The 10,298-nt window shown below is 46.2% G+C and overlaps 1 non-coding gene across 1 annotated transcript; it reads left to right on the top strand.

Moving 5' to 3' along the window:
• Positions 1-864: 864 nt before the first annotated feature.
• TRNAF-GAA (transfer RNA phenylalanine (anticodon GAA)) lies at positions 865-937 on the top strand. Its single transcript has one exon. It is a non-coding gene; the product is annotated as a tRNA-Phe (tRNA).
• Positions 938-10,298: the final 9,361 nt, after the last annotated feature.

Genomic DNA, 10,298 nt, shown 5'->3' on the forward strand with positions numbered 1-10,298 from the left:
GGGATGTTGAATTTGCCGGACTCACATGCTGATAACGTCTGAGGTGTCATACAGAACCCCCCCAGAGCTGGCGTTCAAAGTTTTTGGTTTGGTTTGGTTGGGTTTTGAAGGGAGATTCAATTTGGGAACTCAGCACCAGTGTTCCTGATTTCTGTGGGCTCTGTCTAGTGATTAGAGATTTGCCTTGTTAGTCTTTAAATCAGGTGAGATTAATCCCACCCCAGGAACCTTTTCCAAACTGCTGGGGTTTGCAGCAACAAATCCTGCCAGGCTCAGCAGGTCTTCTCTTGTGGTCTTCGTTAGCTACCTTAGTGATGTCCCCATCTGGCCTTCTAGGAATTTGGTAATCATCAGCAGTGCTGGTAATGCTAAATAACTCACAGCTCTTAAGAGAAGGGCAAAACAGTGCTCTTTCACAGAATCAGAGGCATGGATGCTTCAAAATAGAGTCTTTAAAGAAAAAATAAACCTGGAGCAGGTCCACACTGCAGACATTAGTTACCCTTCAAAGCAAAGCTTTACATACAAGTAAACACTTATGATGGATCCCACAACAATCTTCTAATCTCAGGGTAACTGTACTCCTCTCTCAGCTCTTCAGGAACATTTATTTTGCTTCTCTGCTCCACCCTCCACATCATCCAGGGTCATGATATTATTAAAGTCACACATATACACAGAGGTGGTGTACATTGGTGAGGAGCCTGTGCTGGGCCAGATGATTGGACCATTGCTTTTGACGCCACCTGTCTGTGTCCTGTTTCCTGAAACAACTTCTTTGACTAATGTCAACTAACCTTGTCTGAAAAGGCTGAAAGATAATTATGTTCCAACAGGTTTTGTGAAAATTAGTGTTATAACAGGGCTGAAGTAGCTCAGTTGGGAGAGCGTTAGACTGAAGATCTAAAGGTCCCTGGTTCAAACCCGGGCTTCAGCAGCCTTTTCCTGTAGGTTTTCTTATGCCCAGTGCTGGGCTCGCCAGTGCAACAGAGACATGGAGCTACTGGAGAGAGGCCAGCAAAGGGCCATGAAGATGATTAAGGGACTGGAACATCTTTCATATGATGAGAGGATGAGAAACCTGGGACTGGTTGCCCTTGAGAGGTTGTGGAGTGTCCATTCTTAGAGCTATTCAAAAGCTGCCTGGATGTGGTCCTGGGCAAGTGGCTCTAGGTGGCCCTTCTAGAGCAGAGGGTTGGACCAGATGACCTCCAGAGGTCTCTTCCAATCATTCCTTGTGTAGAGGAGAAAAGCACAGGTTTGTGTCTAGAGCAGGGAGAAGCAAGGTTAATGTCATCCTCATGTATTTCCATCAGCAGCGGCCACCTGGCCAATCAGCACAGCCATACGGACTGACCAACGAGCCAACAAACAGCTGTGATTAAGATTAGGGTATCAGAAGGACCAGACCTACATGTAAATAAAAGCAGGCTTATACATTCCTATCCTTACAGAACAATTTATTGAGTTCAACTTTTTATCTCTTTCTTTTTTTTCAGACAAGCTAATAGCTCTGTGGACAGACACTGCTTCAAAATTATCTTTTCACCCGTTCTAAAATCCTAGTGTCTGTCATCTGTTGCAGGATCTGCAATGCTACGTCACGCGCAGAGCCCCCAAATAAACTTCCGTTCTCATTTAAGACACCATCTGTGTCCCATTTCTGCAGTGCTTGGCAGAGATCGTTTCTCTTCTGTGGCATGCTTGTTCCCCTCGCTGTGCTGCAGCCTTCTTTGGAGGTGGGAAAGGCAGCAGGTGGAAGGGATGCCAGCTCGGTGCAAATGGAGATCACTTTGCTGTGACAGTGCCCTTGGGTAGCAGGGTGCTCTTGCTGTTCAGCCTTGGTCAGGTGGGCCTGGAGCAGAGTCAAGGGCAGCCCCACAGAAGAGCTAGAGCCAATACTAGGTCATATTTGGCTACAAGAAAGGCAAGAGGCTTTGCTGGGATGTTGGCTCTTAATGAGGGCAAGAGTAGCAAGGTGAGGAAGAGCCAGGTTGGGGACATCATGGACAGGAACTGGAACACCCAATTGCTCTGGGTCCTTTTACCAAGCAATTGATGGAGTTCATAGTCTTGTCTTCCTATTATGCAATTAAATTAAGCTTTATTTCATAATTCAGACAGCTGCAACCCAAAACAAAGCATCAATAGCCTTAGCTTAGTCTCTCCATCAAACCAACTGAATGATCTGTGCAAACTGCACTACTATGTCTCAGTTTCCCTAGCTGTAACAGGGACATCTGCCTTCCCTTACCTTCCCCCAAGTGCGGTGAGAGTTAACTTGCAGGTGAAAGTACTCTGTGTTCTCAGCTTGTTTTTGTGTGTTATCCCAGCACATGTCCCCACGGATGATGCTGTATTACTCACACACCTCTCAAGTCCTCTTTTTCTCTAATTCCTTTTATTTGCAAGAACTACGAACAGTCATGCTATCCAGGAAAACACAGCCTTCATAATGCTGGCATCAGCGTCACTGAGCTGTGCTCAGGAAGTTGTTTGTTAGGAACTCCTATGACTTTCAGGTGAATTTACCTCAAACTTGATCGGAAATGGGGAGGGGGGAGCAGTAAGAAAGGACAGCTTATCTCAGAAGAACAGTGGAAAATGAGGTAAATAATAAAGAAACAGTGTGGAAAAGAGGATGATGGACTGGAGATGATGTAAGAGGCTACAGAAGCCCGTGGCACCTTTGATACAGACCATTTTAAATGGCCAAGAAAGACTTTGGGATTCATCTGGAAAGGGAAAGTCTATCACATAAATGGAGATGATAAAAACTTGGAACATTTTGCCTATCATGGCAAAGTCTAGGAGAGGCTGAGTGTTGTCTGCGTGTATCTGGAGGAGATAAACCGCCGGGATGAAGAATACGTGGTTGAACTAGAAGGCAGCATTGTAAGGAATGGGTTTAAACCGGTTAAGGGTGTGTGCTAGCTGTAAATTCAAAGGTTTCTACCAGTCAGTATACAGGAGCTCTCATCGAGCTCTTTCCTGTCCTTTAGCAAGGGCAACAGCTGCCAGAAAAGTCTTGTAGTGGGTCTTCTAGGAATGGTTTTTTACCACAAGCAGCTGGGAAACACTTTCCCATTCCTAATTTTCATTTTGCTGCACAACCGTCTCTGTTGCCACAGTGTCTGATCACACCGAGGATACTCAGGTTTCTTTAGACATAACAAAGTGGATGAAGAAGGCACGATGAATCAAAACCTCTTATCCATTCTCTTTCCCTGAGTAATTTTTAAATTGTTTTTAAAGAAAAGCTGAGATCTTGTATAAGCCACAAAACCCAGGGAAAGACCTAGGTTTTAGACTACTTTTGGAGTTATATTCCTCTTTGCTTTTGAAATTGTAGCCCAAAACTCTCATTGGACACGGCTTGCTTACCTTTAAGCATCCAGCAGTAGCAGCTTCCATAAACTAATGTCATGTGAAGACTGCCATGTCATCAGCCCTCCTTGACAAAGATGAAGGATCTGGAGACCAACAGCAGGCATAGGTATGTGGGAAGGTAGGATCATTGTGGGATGTTACTGTGTATAAATATTTGGTCTTACGTAGAAGACACTATCATGCCTGTCTCTCACTGTCATCAGCCCATGACCCTGATAGACAGTGATATGGCATCGAAGTGTGGGTTACATCAAGGGATTTCCATCCCTACAGAATAGGTATATTCTGGCTAAAACCAACTGTCAGGAAGGAGTCATATCCCATGAGCAAGTGGAACAGGGAAGGAGATAGGTCTGACCTTGCCCTTCACCTCCAGCTAGTTATTTCTAGGGAGGGTAAAGTGAGAAACACCACTTGGTCACATTATTCACTAGGGAACAAGCTCTCTTTGCAGTTTTGTTCTTCAGCCGTTCCAGCTCCTCAGCTGATAACAGAACATTGAAAGAGACAACTTTGACTCCACAGGATTGGAGTGGATGGCCACAGGTCCATCAAACCCTGGGTCAATCAGCAGAGGGTGATTTGAGAAAACCTCTGATATAGGGAGCTATGGAACAACCTTTCCTTTGGTTATCCCAGCTGCCAAAACTAGAGGTTCTGAGACATCTTCAGCTGCCAGTTTTCTTGGTGCTATGGTGTTATTAAAACTCTGATGCATCTGTCCACAAAGATTTTGTCTAAAACAGTTAAAACTGTTTTGTGATCATTTTGTTATTCGCTGGTTGATGGGGTCTGTTACTGGTTGCGGGTACTTCTGGTGCCCTTGCTCATATTGGCAAGAGAAGTGGCCATCACATGGAAGAATGGGCAAGATAGAGGTGCCCCCGAACCAATCTCCAGCAAGTTGAATTGCTTTAAAACCCTCTATCTTCCCTTCCTGTATTCACAGAGACCCACATTCACTCGAATCCCAGTTGTATGCACGCTCACTGGACAGGCTGCGTGTGTGTGCGGTTGGTCTGCTCTCAGACTAGCCTGTGGAAAGTTTCATTAAAAGCAACATTTCCATGAAAAGACATGGCAGAGAGGGAAAAAGATCAGTAATCTCATTTTTCAGCTTTTCTTCAACTCCACATTGGACTGTCCTCCATCCCTTCACAACTGCTGTTCTCCTGCTCCCTACAACAATAAAATGGGCTGGCAGAAGAGGCTGCCACGGGGCAGGTGGGCATGGCAGGGTCCCTGGGCGTGACAGCAGAAACCTTCCAGCAAGGAATAGGAATAACTAGTAACACATTTGCAGAGCACTGACTTGCTCACTGTCTGTGCTGTCCGCCCCCTCAGCTCGGCTGGCCTGCCAGCTCCAGGCTGAGTACACCCACCTGCGAGAGGGAGCCAGCCTGAACAGCAGCAAGGGAAAAGTTCACCTGGAGGGGAAAGTAAGCTCTCACCGGAGGAGGTGAGAGGAGGACGGGGGATCCTGTGAAATACCATGGCCTCATTTTGAGAGGGACTATCTGGACCGAACCTTATCTGGGAGTATGTAAGATGGGAGGCGGGGGAGGCAAGGAGGGCTCGAAGAGGTGTATTAGCATCCTTACCAAGGTGGTATAGAGGAGAACAGATCATCCAGAAAGTTCAGATCATTGAGATTAATGAATCTATTGCATATTCTCCAGGAAATCTCTCTTCCACATTTGCAAACACTGCTTGACTTGGCTACAGAGTGTAAGACCATCTTTTAACTATTTATCTAGACAGCCGCCAGCTCTGGAAAGGGACAAATCCCCCAGCACTGCTGGAGGATTAACGCTGCAGATGGCTACAGACATATATGCAGGTGTTGAAATGGGTGCAGTGTTTTGCCTCCTTCTCCTGACAACTCCTGTCTCTTTATTTTTTTTTCTTTTGCCTTGTTTATGTTTGATCTCTTCCAAGAGGACACATTTGACCCACCTGAGGAAGTCATGGATCACTTCCCACCACTCATAGCTGAGGCTCTCATAGGTCATGCCAGGGATGCCGACACCTGATTCCTACATGTGTCGATTGGATTCCTTATCAGTGCACGCACAAGCTGGTAAATCATGTTTATAGAGGTATGGTCTCCTGATGTCGTGTCCTGCTCCCCTGGAAAAATAAATCTTTGGGAAGGTCCTAGCATGCAGCTCCAGGCTGCTGCTGTGCTGTGTCACTGTGTTTCCCCTGTCGCTCACCAACGCAGGAACCTTTACGAGGCTGGCAGGAAAAAGATTTTCTATACTGCCACTTCTCAGCCAACCACAGCTGAGAAGACTTGAGGAAATAAAAGCTCCCTCAGCTTCTTGGGTGACCACATACCATCCATGAATTTGATAAGGAGTTGGTCTTGAGCTAGAAGCAAATGCTCTGTCCTGTTACAGGCCAGGACGAAAAGAGCTGAAAGCCTGGCTTGAGAAGCTCATCTACTAGAGTGATTTCAGTTCCAGAGAATTATCAGAGGCTCAGGGTTTCTATTTCCTAGATGCCAAGATTCTACTCTAAGGGTGGTGTAGGTACACTTATGCAAACTTTACAAGCCAAGTGCTCAGACACATGAGCTGAGCTGCAAGAGCTGTGTGCCTATGAATGGCAGTCTGTAACAAATACAAGGTTATCGGTGTTGCTGAGCGTATGGTAGGGCTAAGGTTGTGTGCAGGTACCTCACATCTGCTCCAGAAATACCAAGCAGCTGAGAAGTGCTAATCTATTTAGTGGGGAAAGCCGACTGCCTCTCCAAACCCTGAGCTAACAGGTCTTTCCCCAGGGAAGAACTGAAATTGCAGAGGAGCTGATTTTTACCTCTACTGGTTATAATGAGAGTCTGGGGAAAAAAAGGAGCTCTTAATGCAGAAACTTCAGTTAAATGCTTAAAGCTAGAGGTGATGGTCTGAGACCTTAAGGGCTAAAAATCCTTGGGCTGAAAAACCCCCACATCTTCAGTGGCTTTGCAAGCCTTCTAGTCCTGGTTTTATTTACATATGCCTTTTTTTTTTTCTTGTCTTATTGACTCCAACACTAGAGAGCTTGTATAGCAAATCTGTAGCCAAGGTAAAGTCTGAACTCTGCTTTTGCAAGCTTTTAGGTTGGCGCTGTAGCTGCAAAACTAGCTTCCCTCAAGCAACAGGCAATCCAGCACATCTGTGGCCACCCATCAGGATCCTTAATGGGGTGGCTTTAAAATCAGCAGGCAACTGTACTGCCTCTCACTTGGTCTGAGTAAAGAAAAGCTGATGCCGTTTTCTATGTTAATTTTATGGTTTTCAAAAGCCCATTTCATTTCTCTTCCTCTCTCCCTCTCTCTCGCTTCTCCTGCGGAGGTGCCAAAGCCTCCTCTGTCAATTTGTGAGAACTTCTGCTTGAAAACTAGAGCAGAGAATCACCCACGTAACCAGGCTGGCATGAAAATATCGGAGGCAGAGACACTGACTCAAAATGACTCGAGGAGTTTCCCCATGTCAGGGTGAAAGAAATGGGAGCCTGGAATTGACTCCACCAAAATCCTTGGGGGTTGAGACCTCTCCAGCATCTTCTGACCACGGCCAGTGAAATTACTCATTAGGAAGATGTTTTTGCATTTGTTTCTGCTGTCTGTTAATTTTTAATTTTATTTGTTCTCTGCTTGCCTGGGATTTGCAGTGTTCCCCCTTCTTTTCCCCATAAAGAAAAAAATCAGTAAGGCAGGCTTTCTTCTAGACGCTTCCAATTGCTTATAGTGAGGGATTATGGGACATATCTGAATTTCCACAGACCAAAGCAAAAGAGAAGCTTCCAACCCCTGTGGCACAAGTCAAGTAGCTTAAAAAGATGACGTAAGTTTAGTTTAAAGCCTATCTACTGATTAAAGTCACTCCTGTACTGGATTCTTGTACTTTTTGCATTAAATACTTTCTTGAATTTGCAGAGCTTTGCCGAGGATGTTTTCTGTGCTGCAAATGCTTGTTGGGAACCAAACTGAAATCCACCCACCCTTCTGCATGGACTACCAAACTCTCCCCAGTCTGTCACCTCCTGGGTGCTCCCAAAGGCTGACAGAAGAGTATTTACTCTTGCCCCAGACTGAATCCCACTCTGGGCAGGGAAATGAAGAAATCTCCATATCTCATAGGCGACAGCAGGAGCTCCACAGCCCTCTTTCTCTGGGCTTTTTTGAACACAGTTTGCGTATTTAAATAGCCTACTTCCACTTGTAATGAGCAGTGCTTCATGTTCTTTCCTTTTCCTCCACTAGCACCCTGCAGTCACAAATAAAATTAGACTTCGCTATTCAAACAGAAAATAAAGGATAGCCCATTGCCCCAAAAGTTAACAGCCGAAATACTTAACAGCCCAAATAACAACCTAAATTGCAATTAATTAATCAGCCATAGATACTAAAGCCAAGACCCTTCAAAGGTATTTTGACTATTTACTTTAGTACCTGTCATGGTTTAGCCCCAGTCAGCATTTAACTCTATCCCAGCTGGAACTGAGAAAGCACCTCTGAGGAACTGAGCTGGATCCAAAAAGTATTTTGTTATTCTCCAGTTTTAGCATTCATTGTTCATTTAGAGCAGGTCCTGGACAGTTGCTGCATCTGAAAGAGGAATTTTTGTCTTTTTTTTGTCATTTTTTGTTGTTTTGTGTCAGTTGGTTTTTTTGTTTTTTTTTTTTTTTTTCTTTTTTGGGTGTGGCGCATGATCAAACCCCATTTTAGGACACTGTTTAGACACAGAGAAGAAATCCTAACCCTAATTTTTCCATATCTGCTATCAAAAGGCCAGCACAGTTTAAGTCATGCACAACATCATGTTCACCAGCTAAACTAGGACCCATTGCCTTCCAAAATCCAAGCGTCACCCACTGCGAAAGGCAGGCAGGGATGGGTTTGCCGCTCTAAGCTTAGTTTTTGGAAAAGCTGACAGTTCATCTAAGCTTGTAGGAACAGCTGGACTCCGCTATGGATGGTGAAGAGTTGGCTCCAAGGTCATGGACTGCTGCCCGAAGCTCCTTGGGGCAGAACATTTCAGTTTTAGGTATTTAATGCAGGAAAGACCTTTGTTACCCCAGGCTCCTTCTAAAGCCGACGGGGAGAGTTGATGCCTCAGAGCATGATTCAGATTCCAGTTGCAAAGACGTTAGAGGCCAACCTCACTGGTTCAGTTGGGCTGAAAGGGCAGGGCTGAAAACACGCAGAACTGCTCAGGGGGTCTGGATGGCAGCTTCTGCACACCCGCTTCTGCCACAACTGCAGGATGCATCCCTTAATGCAAGCACAGGTGGTCTTCATCACAGTCTGGACCCTACACAGTTGCTCAAAAGCATGTGTTACCTTTACGACCGCACACAAGCTGTCTGTTCATGGCACGGTGCTGCTACACCTCCAACAGCACTGCAGTGCAGCACAAACCAAGCCTTAATGTCTTTATGCCTGGAGTAGTAATCGCAGGATTATTGCTCCCATGGCATGCAAATAATAATCCTTTCTTTTCGTCGTCTTGTAGCTGCCATGTAATTTAGAAAATTAATCTTCAGGGCTGGCAATGTCTTTTAATGGCTGCCTGTGCTGTCTGCCTCTATTTCCATCACGCCTTGCTCGTGCTGGCGGATCTCAGAGAGCTTTCCAAAGTGACTCTAGAGTACTTTGGCCAATTTTCTGATGGATGAAGCTGAGACATGAATAAAAGTGTTGCCTTCACCTCAGGTTAGCCATTGGCAGAGCAAGGGACGAAGCAGACACGCAGTCCAATTAGCTCCTATATTACAGTAGGTCCTAAAAGAACATAAAAAGAACATAAAAAGAAAGCAATAGCAGAAGCACTCCTTGGGAATGCAAGCTATCACAAAACCAATCAGCAAAACAGAGAAGGTAATGCTGGGGCCACGTATACCTCACCCCATCATCTTTTTTTTATCAGGGCAGCCATATTGACAGCGCAGCAGTGAATCGCAGTGACTGCAAATCAGAGGTCTGGGGTCTTCTGTCGGACCCCATAAAACACAAGCAAGCGAGCACTGCATATACGGTAACCCCTGGTGCGACCTGCATTCAGTAGTTTCAGTGGGAACTTTTCCAGGTGTACTAACAGACCCAGTCATGCTCCTGCAGTGACCACACACGCCTTGCAGGTTTTTTTTTCCTGTTTATCTTTTTTTTTTCTATTTTTTTGTCTATGCAGTAAAGGGGTTTAAGCCTCTGCTGAAGAGTTCCCATTTACCTAGCTGGCTGATCTTTCAGTGCAGCCTCCCGCACCTCAGCAGCGGTGAGGTATAGCTCTGGTGCTGTGCGGTCGGGGGGGGTGCATGCAGACCGATCCGCGCCAGCGCTCTTTGGGAGGGGAAAGTGGAGAGAGTTTTCGCAAGGATGGGGGAGCAGGGCAGCAGCAGCAAATTGGGACTGAAGGGATTTAAAGAAAGACAGAAATCACTAGAAAAAGCAGACAATCAGAGCTGAAGGGCACTGGCAGAGCTGTGAACGTTTGTGGGGGAGAGCTGGAGGCTGCAGCAGCGCTGTGCAGGGGCTCAGGAAGAGGCAATAATCAGGGTCTGACATGCGCTGATTGATCAATGTGGGGGCCCTGGTGCCGAAAGGAGGTGAACGGTGGTGAGAGGTGGGAGCTGTATGTGTGGGGGCTGGGTGAAGGTGCTGGCAGGGCAGCCGCCCCCGCTGCCTGCCGCCCACCACCGTTATTCATCCTGCACCTTCCCTCGCCGCCTCCCGGTGAGCAAGCACCACGGAGCACGGGGCCGCTTTTAACCCTTCTTTGAGCCAAACACAGGGAAACTTGGCAACTTTTGGCACTGAGGCTTGAGTCAAAGCTCTTCCAGCCAGGAGGGGACCAGGTCCTTGGGAGAAGGAGCGGGCAAATAAGCTGCTCTCATCACTTCTGGCATCACTGCGCTATGGTCTC

This window comes from Phalacrocorax carbo, chromosome 2, assembly GCF_963921805.1.
Source record: "Phalacrocorax carbo chromosome 2, bPhaCar2.1, whole genome shotgun sequence".
Classification (NCBI taxonomy): Eukaryota; Metazoa; Chordata; class Aves; order Suliformes; family Phalacrocoracidae; genus Phalacrocorax; species Phalacrocorax carbo.